Here is a 10,837-nt window from a genome sequence, read left to right on the forward strand (position 1 = left end):
TTTATTTCTGCACAGGAGAGGGTGGGCGTTCGGTCAAGCATTTTGATTGTGTGAGTGAGTGTGAGGATGAGGGTGAGATGCTGAAACAGAAGCTTCAGTGCTCTGTTGTATTGCAATTAAGACTAAGAAATCACAATCGCAGGGAAAACTCTGAGCACAATGACGTGCAGGCATTTCAGCCAGCATGGATGATGACGAAGCATGACGGGATTAGTTTGCATGAATTTGCATTAAAGTTGCCCGTGTGCCTGTTTCAAGTGTGGAGTGGAGCTAGAGATGGAGGGGACAGGAACATGGAAAGAAATCCCATTTGTTTGGAACATTCCTTTAAAAATCCACAAAAACACTGGCCTGAATGAAATGTTTGTATTTGTGTTGACATCTTTAGAGTTGTGTGTACGTGTGTGTGTGTGTGTGTGTGTGTGCATTCAAGGTAGATTAACCTTTGTCAGCATCCAACGTTTTGATTCAGGAATGAGAGGGAAGTGTCTCCTTGGCGACCGACGGCAGAGGGCGGAGGCGAAACTGGGTCATCATAACCACAGATTAAGAGACCAGATCTGGACGCACATGCACACACCAATGAGCAGACACACACACGCAGATGAATAAAGCCAGACAAGTCACAAAGGCACATTGTTTCTACTGATAAATTAAAAGGATTGTCTCAGGTTAGAGATGAGCAAGGTGCAGAACTTCAGCCTCACTCTCTGGCAAAGGTTTTCCTTTTAGGGGAAGCCAATAGCCCATTAAAAAAGCAAGGATTAGACTAAAGCGACAGCGGGAGGCTCATAAAGCCGTCGCTGAGACAATGTTTGTGTGTGCGCGCGTTAGTGTTTGTACCAGTCTTTGCATGTTTTTGCTCGCTTAAGTGATGGTCTGTTTTCAGCATTAGTGATACAACGCTTATATTTGACTAATGGAGGCAAACACCCAAACATCAGCTGCTGTCACACATGAACTCTGGACAGTGTCTGCAGAGTCAGAGTCTCTGGTTGCCCTTTCTCGCATTTAGCAGCAGGAGATTCAGACACATTAGCGCATGCAGGAGGCAGGACAAGTCACACCCAATCACTGGCTCTGAATTTGGCCGACAGTCACCCACTCTGTCCTTATATGGCCACATTGGATTCAACCAGTCTGGCTGAGTAATGTAAAGAAAAATCAGTGCTCCAGTGTATGTGTGAAACTGGTTATTGTGGGGTGAAACAAGCAAGCTGTGGAAAGAAGAACGAGTACACAATACAATTTGATTCGTGAGCCCAATAAGTAAAGTTTACAAAAAGTAACTTAATCGATGCTTTCTATTTACCTTAGAAGTTCGATTTCGAAAACTTTAAGGTGATTGCTTTGGTTGCAACGGTAATATACATCCATCCATTCTCTTTCGTTTATCCAATTCAGCGTCGCAGAAGGCTGCAGCCTATCCAAGCTGTCATAGAGCGAGGGGCGGGGTACACCTTGGACAGGTTGCCAGAAACAGACAACCATTCAGACTTATATTTACACCTATGGGCACTTCAGAATCACCAGTTAACCTGACCTCACTAACTGCATGTCTTTGGACTGTTGGAGGAAGCCAGAGTACCCGGAGAGAACCCTGACAACCACAGGGAGAACATACGAACTCCACACAGAAAGGCGCAGTCAGAAACCCAGAACATTGTTGCTGTAACAGTGCTAACCACCGTGCCACCATGCTGCCAGGGCTGAAAATGAAGCTAAGACAGAAGTGCCATAAACTGCAGTTCCTCTAATGGCTACTTGAGTGATTCAATTTCCCATCAACTCTGATATTAAAATGCACAACTATACAAGAGATATAACCATGTTTGCAGCTTGGTACAAAAATGGCTTTGGTCTGAATAATTAGTATCCTTCTTCATATTCTAAAAGTTTGGCAGCCACTTACTTCAGTTCAGTTCAACTCATGTCAAAGCAGTTTGTATTGTACGATTAAAACCTTACAATAATAGAGAGAAAAAACCCTAACCCATGAGCAAGCACTTGGTAACAGTGGGAAGGAAAAACTCCCTATTAACAGGAAGAAAGCTCCAGCAGAGCCAGACTCAGGGAGGTGAGGCCATCTGTCACTGACCTGGTGGTGCTGTCTTTCTGGACAAATATGGTTGGTTTGTTTTTGTTGCATAATTCAAGCTGAACTGAAACTGTTCAGTTCTGGTATTTTATACTCCACCCTGTCATGCCCTTGTAGTCCATTTTTCAGAAGTTTGTTCCTATGAGCTTACTTGGTTGGCATGGTAGCTACGTACATCACTTAGCTGTAGCTACAGGCTACTAATAACTGTGTCATCATTTCAGCTAAACCTTTTGCCATCACTCAATTTTGTAACAACAGTTATTATAAAATAGGTATGTGTCAACCTGAAACTGAAAGCTTTATATCCATGCAACCAAAAAAGTCGACACAACTGCAAAGCAGAAGAAACGGCCCACCTTTAATTCTCCGTATACTGTTTCTCCTGAAGGATCATTTCATTCTCACTGACATAGAAGTTGCATTAGACAAAGACAGGCACAAATAGCTCTGAGTGGCGCACAACTGATTTCTCTAGGCACGGACCAACAGATACTGCAGGTCATCATGAGGCCATCCTCTGGGATCAGAGCTCATGGCTTCATAGCTCAACAAAACAGATGCTTAATGGTGTTGAACAGCGTGTCAGGAAGACAGTTAAAAGGTCAACGCGATGCCTGTAGTGAGACTGAGCGTCACACACAAGACAAAGGAGCAGATTATGGAAACAATAACAGGCATTTGAACTTTAGTGCTCTTTGTCACTGTACATTCATCCTGCAATTTGTTTGCATTGGTCTTTTGACAAAGTGATGCAACCGTTCAGATGTATTTATTTTGCAGCAAATCATAGCATAAATCATCTCAAGGCAGTTGACACAGTAAGGTCAAGACCCTTTTAACTCTTTTCCACATAAAGACAAACTCCCCTGTACCCTCAATGACAGTTGTGACCTCAGTATATATCAGTAAAGGTGTGGTTTAATGACCCTTAGTATAGTTTCTGGGTTTTGAAAAGGCCATGGGCAGACAATAACTTCTGATGTACACACAGTCATTTTGTTCCAGATGGTCAGTCACATTCGGTGACTCAGACAAAAAAACAAACAAACAAAAATAGTTATATTTATTTATATAGCACATTTAAAACAACAACTGTTGACCAAAGTGCTGTACATGTAAAATAAGATAAGACAGGCCTTCTTTAAACTGCAGCTCAATTCATGTTCAAGCCTTTCACCTCTATCTACCGAAACGCTGTCAAACCTAAAATGAGGACGTGGGCGCAGCGAGTGAAAGATTATCCAGGCAACTTATCAGCTACCTTGGCTTATCAACAACCTTAGGGTTGCCAACTGTCCTGTTTTAGCCGGGCCAATTCAATTCAATTCAATTCAATTTTATTTATATAGCGCCAAATCACAACATAAGTCGCCTCAAGGCGCTTCATAGATACAGAGAAAAACCCAACAATCATATGACCCCCTATGAGCAAGCACTTTGGCAACAGTGGGAAGGAAAAACTCCCTTTTAACAGGAAGAAACCTCCGGCAGAACCAGGCTCAGGGAGGGGCGGGGCCATCTGCTGCGACCGGTTGGGGTGAGAGAAGGAAGACAGGATAAAAGACATGCTGTGGAAGAGAGACAGAGGTTAATAACAGGTATGATTTAATGCAGAGAGGTCTGTTAACACATAGTGAGTGAGAAAGGTGACTGGAAAGGAAAAACTCAATGCATCATGGGAATCCCCCGGCAGCCTATGACTATTGCAGCATAACTAAGGGAGGATTCAGGGTCACCTGGTCCAGCCCTAACTATATGCTTTAGCAAAAAGGAAAGTTTTAAGCCTAATTTTAAAAGTAGAGATAGTGTCTGTCTCCCGAATCCAAACTGGAAGCTGGTTCCACAGAAGAGGGGCCTGAAAACTGAAGGCTCTCCCTCCCATTCTACTTTTAAATACTCTAGGAACAACAAATAGGCCTGCAGAGCAAGAGCGAAGTGCTCTAATAGGGTGATATGGTACTACAAGGTCATTAAGATAAGATGGGGCCTGATTATTTAAGACCTTGTATGTGAGGAGCAGGATTTTGAATTCAATTCTGGATTTAACAGGAAGCCAATGAAGGGAAGCCAAAACAGGAGAAATATGCTCTCTCTTTCTAGTCCCTGTCAGGACTCTTGCTGCAGCATTTTGGATTAGCTGAAGGCTTTTCAGTGAGTTTTTAGGACTTCCTGATAATAATGAATTACAGTCGTCCAGCCTGGAAGTAATAAATGCATGAACTAGTTTTTCAGCGTCACTCTGAGACAGGATATTTCTAACTTTAGAGATGTTGCGCAAATGGAAGAACGCAGTCTTACATATTTGTTTAATATGTGCATTGAAGGACATGTCCTGGTCAAAAATGACTCCAAGGTTCCTCACAGCGTTACTGGAGGCCAAGGTAATGCCATCCAGAGGAAGAATCTGGTTAGATACCATATTTCTAAGCTTTTCAGGGCCGAGTACAATAACCTCAGTTTTATCTGAATTAAGAAGCAGAAAGTGCATTCCTGCAGTTTAACTAATTGGTGTGTGTTATCTGGCTTCATGGACAGATAGAGCTGGGCATCATCTGCATAGCAGTGTAAATGTATGCTATGTCTTCTAATGATGCTGCCTAAGGGAAGCATGTATAATGTAAACAGAATTGGTCCTAGCACTGAACCCTGTGGAACTCCATAATTAACCTCAGTGTGTGAAGAGGACTCTCCATTTACATGCACAAACTGGAGTCTATTAGATAGATATGATACAAACCACTGCAGCACAGTACCTGTAATACCTACAGCATGTTCTAATCGCTCTAATAGGATATTATGGTCGACAGTATCGAACGCTGCACTAAGGTCTAGCAGGACAAGCACAGAGATGAGTCCACTGTCAGAGGCCATAAGAAGATCATTTGTAACCTTCACTAAAGCTGTTTCTGTGCTGTGATGAGCTCTGAAACCTGACTGAAACTCTTCAAATAAACCTCTGCAGATGATCTGTTAGCTGTTTGACAACTACTCTTTCAAGGATTTTTGATATGAAAGGAAGGTTGGAGATTGGCCTATAATTAGCTAAGACTGCTGGGTCTAGAGATGCTTTTTGAGTAAAGGTTTAACTACAGCCAGCTTGAAGGCCTGTGGTACATAGCCGATCATTAGAGATAGGTTGATCATATTTAAGATCGAAGAATTAATTAATGGCAGGACTTCTTTGAGCAGTTTTGTAGGAATGGGGTCTAAAAGACACGTTGATGGTTTGGAGGAAGTAATTATTGAAGTTAACTCAGAAAGATCAATTGGAGAAAAAGAGTCTAACTTAACATCAATGGTACTAAGAGTAGCTGTAGATAATATTACATCTGTGGGATGATTACTGGTAATTTTTTCTCTAATGATAAAAATTTTATTTGTGAAGAAGTTCATGAAGTCATTACTAGTTAACGTTAAAGGGATTGTTGGCTCACAAGAGCTCTGACTTTTTGTCAGCCTGGCTACAGAGCTGAAGAGAAACCTGGGGTTGTTCTTATTTACTTCAATCAGTGATGAATAGTAAGATGTTCTGGCTTTGCGGAGGGCTTTCTTATAAAGCAGCAAACTATTTCTCCAGGCTAAATGATGACCCTCTAAATTTGTGACACGCCATTTCCTCTCCAGATTACGAGTCATCTGCTTTAGGCTACGTGTTTGAGAATTATACCACGGAGTCAGGTACTTCTGATTAGAGACCTTAGTTTTCACAGGAGCTACAGTATCCAGAGTCGTACGTAGTAAGGAGGTGAAATTATTAACAAGATAATCGACCTCTGTTGGAGTAGCGTTCAGATAGCTGCTCTGCTCTATGTTGGTACAGGGCATTGAAGATGATAACAGTGGGTGGATTATATTCTTAAACTTAGTTACAGCGCTTTCAGAAAGACATCTACTTTGATAAAGTCTACTCTCCACCGCTGTGTAATCAATAATTGTAAATGTAAATGTTATCAGGAAATGATCAGACAGGAGAGGGTTTTCAGGAAACACTGTTAAATGTTCAGTTTCTATGTGACGAGTGATGATTGATCACTTCCTACGTGGATACAGCTTAAATCTTAACAACTTGCATTTAAACTGTTGTGCAGCTATGCTAATGGCTCTGTTAGCTCACAACACAGAAGTGGTGTGTGCCAAATGCTAATTCCGAATTAACATGCTAATGGAAAGCAAGATGATGAATAAACACAAGATATAGCTGATATTTAGTATAACTAAAGTACAGTATAAATTAAAGAACACTGACCTGTCAATGATGCTGAATGAAAGTTATTACCGGTCAAAGGAGCTTGCAAAGAAAAGCGTCTGGACTTCTTTAAGTTGCTTGAAGACGTTTCACCTTCATCCGAGAAGCTTCTTCAGTTCTAAGGTCAAATGGTGGAGAGTCCCAGATATAAACCTAGTGGGAGTTTCCCCCCACAGAGGGACAAAAGGACCCCCTGATGATCCTCTAATCACATGAGCCAAGGTGTGAAAGCGGGTGTGGGTCCCAATCAGCCAGAGTTTCAGGTGAGCTCATTGTGAAACCTGGCCCCACCTTATCATGTGATTTCCTGAGGTCAGATGGCCCAGGATGTGAGTGGGCGTTAAGGCGTCTGGGGAGGGATCTCAAAACTGGATTATAGATGGCAGAGAGTTGGTGTCGTAAACCCCGCCTCTGTTCAAAGATGGTCGCTCACAGTGGACATAGATGCTTCTTTCACTCCTCTTTCAAACCATCTGTCCTCTCTGTCCAAAATGTGAACATTGGCATCCTCGAAAGAGTGACCTTTGTCCTTAAGATGCAGATGGACTGCTGAGTCTTGTCCTGTGGAGGTGGCTCTTCTGTGTTGTGCCATGCGCTTGTGAAGTGGCTGTTTGGTCTCTCCGATGTAGAGGTCTGGGCATTCCTCGCTGCACTGTACAGCATACACCACGTTGTTAAGTCTGTGTTTTGGCTTAAAGAAGTCCAGACGCTTTTCTTTGCAAGCTCCTTTGACTACGATGACCTGGGTGACTGAGAACCTTCACAGACAGAAAGTTATTAACATTTCTCCTAATGGGGAAATTTAGAGTGAACTATCCAGCAGTTGTTGAGAAATTTCACAATCATCAAATTGCTCTCCTGATATTTAGACTGTAGTATTGATATTTTAACCTTTACTGGTGGTGATGAAAAACAAAGCTTGCTGAAGTCAATAGGAGTTATCCTCTGGGGATCATGAACATCTCTGGGAAAGTTCTTCTAATCCATCATGTAGTTGTACAAAGATTTCAGTCATCTCCATAAATGTGGTTAAGGGTGCTTCCTGCTGCACTTACAGATGTGCACTCAGAAGAAGCGAAGCGTCTTGTGGGTGATTCACGCTAGACAACTTGCTTATTTATTTACACGCACTCTAACAGTGCACAAGATGATTCTTCCTCACAACAACAGGAAGCGTTCAATACACTGGCTGCATGTCATCAACAGTAGCCTTCGGCTGAGCTGGTCGTGGGAGCAGAAACGATTTTACTGATAGCACACTGAGAACTTTCATGTCATGGTTATCTCCTTGATTAGATTTTAAGTTTTGGCTGATGGGACATAGAGCCACAGCCACATGAGAAGTTTTCTAGGAACTGATAGGATTGCTAAAAGATCTCAATCACTGCAGCCTGCCGGCAGTGTTTCCCATCTCCATGGAAACAGCAGAGCCTGTATCACTCTGAGACGAGACTGCGCTGATAAAGAGGATGTGACCACCTCCAGAGTATCACGATGGTGTAGAAATATTTAGATTGAAGTCAGTTTGAAGCTGCTCATGGCTATCGTTGCAGAGGCGCTCATAGGCCCGGCGTTCTCCTTTTCTTCCTTCTTTTATTCAACATTAGCTGCACATCTGCTCCCATGAAGGAGCTGCAGTGTGCTCGTTACTGTAGTACGACCCAATTTGAGCGCCACTTTCCCTTCTGTGTCGTTCTAATGAGGGAAGACAGGCAGTCGACAGGCACTCATGCCTTTGCCTTTAATGGACTGAGAGAGTTGTGCAGGCAGATAAGAAAGTTTCTGCAGTGCTGCAGAAGCACAGAGGCTTTTTTTCAAGCTTAACAACTACTTTAAAATGACCTAGATGTTGGATATTTTCCAAAATCAGCTGTTGCATGGGTCACTTCTGAGCACGGGCTTCAAAAGTTTGCATTTTAAATATTTACTGGCGTCACTGACATTTCCCTGCATGCCCACAGAAACAAGCACACTGTTTAGGGTCCAAACTACAGTCCTAGTCACACTCTGTTGTTAATCATTTCACAATAATACACAGAGGCACAGTTCTATACCTGACTGCCACCCCAAACACACAAACACAGTATGCATCCCTTGCATACTGTCCTTTGTACTGAACTGATGCGTCAGTTCAGTACAAAGGAGCACGACTCTAAGGATGGCAACATGGCACAGTTGGTGCACCCTTTTCCTTTCATTTTAAATGAACTGCCATGTAATTTGGTACAAATATTCATTTTTCAGATCCTGCTGACTTTGGTAATCTCCCCCAATTGGTTGTTTTAGTGAAATGTCTGAACAATGAATTCATGCTGTAGAACCACCAACAGATTTTAGCTGCATTTGTGAAGGTTTTGGCTCATTCTGTGACTCACACACTTAATAATGTTACACAATAATCTGTGAGGTGAAGTAAGAGAAGTTTGGAAGAACTCTGTCTTAAGAAATCCTGCTTGGAATTCCACCATAAAAAGAAACAGTTTTGTTGCGCCTTACTTGGTAGGAATTATGAGGACTCTGACTTTCTGACGTCTCTGGAACGCCAAACGGCATGTTGTGTGTGTATGCGTGTGTGTTTTTAACATCGTGCACATGTGCATGTGTGTGGCAGGGTGATCGTGAAGAGTGCCAGGAAGCACTGTATCTCATCTTGTGGACAAGTCCTTAATCTGTGTGACCCAGCAAGGGATTATGGGGGTTCTGAGAGAAAAATGGGACTTGAAGCTCACCCTTCCAGCCTGGTAACTGACAGTTTGAGTTTGTGTGACTCGGTCCTTTTGCATTTCTTCCCTCCTTTCTTCCATTTTTTTTGTCCCAACGCATGACTGTGTTTTGCTACAGATCAAATTAACTACAAAACAGAATTATACCATTTACTGATTATTCAATATCCTCATTGTATGAGCTCTCATTGTTCTATATGGACTACAGAACTGCATAGACTGTAGTGCTTGGCAACTAGTACAGCTAAGTGAAAAGGAATAATCCCCAGACTTAAACTGAAGTCATTTGGTTAATTTGACAGTGAATATAAATGGCCAACTTAAGCATAGCAGCCCAGTAATTTCACATTATGTGTCCGGAGGGAAATTTGTTTAGAAAAAAGCTTCATGTTGAGGTATTTGGATACATTTGCCAAGGTTGTTGCTGATCCTGTTTCTACTGACTTTAGTGGGAAATGCTTTGTTTTAACAAGATGATGACTTTAGCCTCAAACTATCAGTGCTTAGTGGGCAATAAATGCAAAAATGTATTTATAAATAATCACTTGATGGTCATTAAGGTGGATTTTTTTTTTTTTTTGGCTACATTGTAAAAAGAAAGAAAGAAAATTTACTGGTAATTTTCAGCCAATACATGATCCGTTTTTTATGGAAGTTTGCGCAAAAATGGTAATTCAGCTCATTTCTTTCCTTTCATTTAAAATGTTTTTTGCTGATTTTTTTATTTTGTATTTCTGTGTCTAAATTGCCTTTTAAAGCTGTATCCATTCATTTTCTCTCACTTTTTAAGCAACAATGGCAAACATTTGCTGTTTCAGGTTCTCGAGCAGAACAGTTTCCTTCATGAAATTATAATGATTAACTTGTTAATTAAAAACTCCAGATGAATCATTATGGGAGCTATTCACAGCCTTTGTATCACTGTGGATTTTTATTTATTTTTTTTGTGGACCACACAAAGAAATAATTATGCTCTATGATAACTACATGTTTTCGTATGGCAGAAGCTCAACTAATCATCTGGCTCCGGTGCTGAAGTGTGCTGTCATTAAAGGGAATAATACTTCTTACCAAACTCCCTTGACTCCTACATGTTTTCGTGGTGTCTCGTTGGGTGGTCATTCATTTATGCAGCAGGCTCAGGTTTCCTCGTGGTGCTTAGAGCCATTCAAATGTCAAAAAGTCAGTGTGATTGGAGACCCTCTTGCATATGGTGCAGGGCAGGGTGTTAATTTCAACCCTCAGGGTGAATGGACCCACTAAATGTCATATATGTCACGTTAGCCATTCTGGCGTCTGATGTTTTGTTAGATGAAAACATCAGGGGCTGTTGGGGTGGGGTGGGGTGAGGGGGGATTTCCTAAACTGTTTTTGTGAGCTGAGCTTTGTCTAAAACAGGGACGCGTGGGCTCAAATTAAAATCTTATTTAAGAGGATTCGGGACAGATGGTGTCCCATTGTTTGGGGATGTGTTTATTATTAGAAAATGGGGTGAATGATGAAAACTGCACAACACACTCCCTCGACCCCCACTTTGCATAAACACCCCCACTTTGTAGGCATTTCTCTGGGATTCAAGGACCCACCTTGATCGGTTTTTCATTAGATTGTGGGAACAACTAATCAGCAGTGAAATGCAGAGGTGAACGTGTCGCTTTGTACCAGTTCGGAAGCTCTAATTGGTCAAAGATGGTTCGGTCAGAGCTCAAATGAGTTTAATTGAAGCTACTTAAACACAAGAGGAAAGCAAGAGATTGATTTTGAATG

This window comes from Diplotaxodon limnothrissa, linkage group LG23 (genome assembly GCF_057381915.1).
Source record: "Diplotaxodon limnothrissa isolate DT_005_m linkage group LG23, D_limnothrissa_male_GT1.1, whole genome shotgun sequence".
NCBI classification, from domain to species: domain Eukaryota; kingdom Metazoa; phylum Chordata; class Actinopteri; order Cichliformes; family Cichlidae; genus Diplotaxodon; species Diplotaxodon limnothrissa.